The sequence below is a fragment of the Nanorana parkeri genome, unplaced genomic scaffold (assembly GCF_000935625.1).
Source record: "Nanorana parkeri isolate BGI_ZX_2015 unplaced genomic scaffold, ASM93562v1 scaffold1, whole genome shotgun sequence".
NCBI lineage: Eukaryota > Metazoa > Chordata > Amphibia > Anura > Dicroglossidae > Nanorana > Nanorana parkeri.
The window spans coordinates 3,066,947-3,067,527 of record NW_017306269.1 but is presented as its reverse complement, the minus strand read 5'-3'; positions in this window follow the sequence as shown (position 1 = coordinate 3,067,527).

The window sequence follows — 581 nt, the reverse complement described above, 5'->3', positions numbered from 1 at the left end:
GGTTTCAGCAACTTTATTTTCCTGTATGTTGGTATAATTGCTGCGAGGCCTGCTGTGGATCCTCCATGTCGGCTCCTGCCTATGAAGTGGTATTCAGACCTGTGTTTGATGACAAAGCTGGAAAGTTGTATTCCATATGTGCGGCCGCATTAACGAATGCAGGTGAATAAAGATCCACGAGGAGTGTAGTTTTCTCTTAGTGGGTCCAGTCAGCATGGATTTAGCCAAAGAGGAGTGAACAGATAGTATTCAGAGTGAAGGTAGTACTGTCAGATCCACCATGATTTGGTTGGTTTGCTTTGCCATCAGTGTCCCCAAAGGGATCCCGTATATCCAGCAGAGTCTGCAGAGTAAAATCATGGGCACACAGGGAGGGCTGCACACATGTTTAACCCTAACATTTCACCCCCTACACACAGGGGCTTCCTCAGAGGGACGTGTGGTAGACATCTTGCAGAGGTGAATCATATAGCTCCTGGATCAGAGCTTAATGAAGTTCAGGTGTACTTGAACAATTAGTAAACCGATCATCGGTTTAAACATTCATTTTCAAGGGCAGCCTGTAAAGCCCTATATATTTG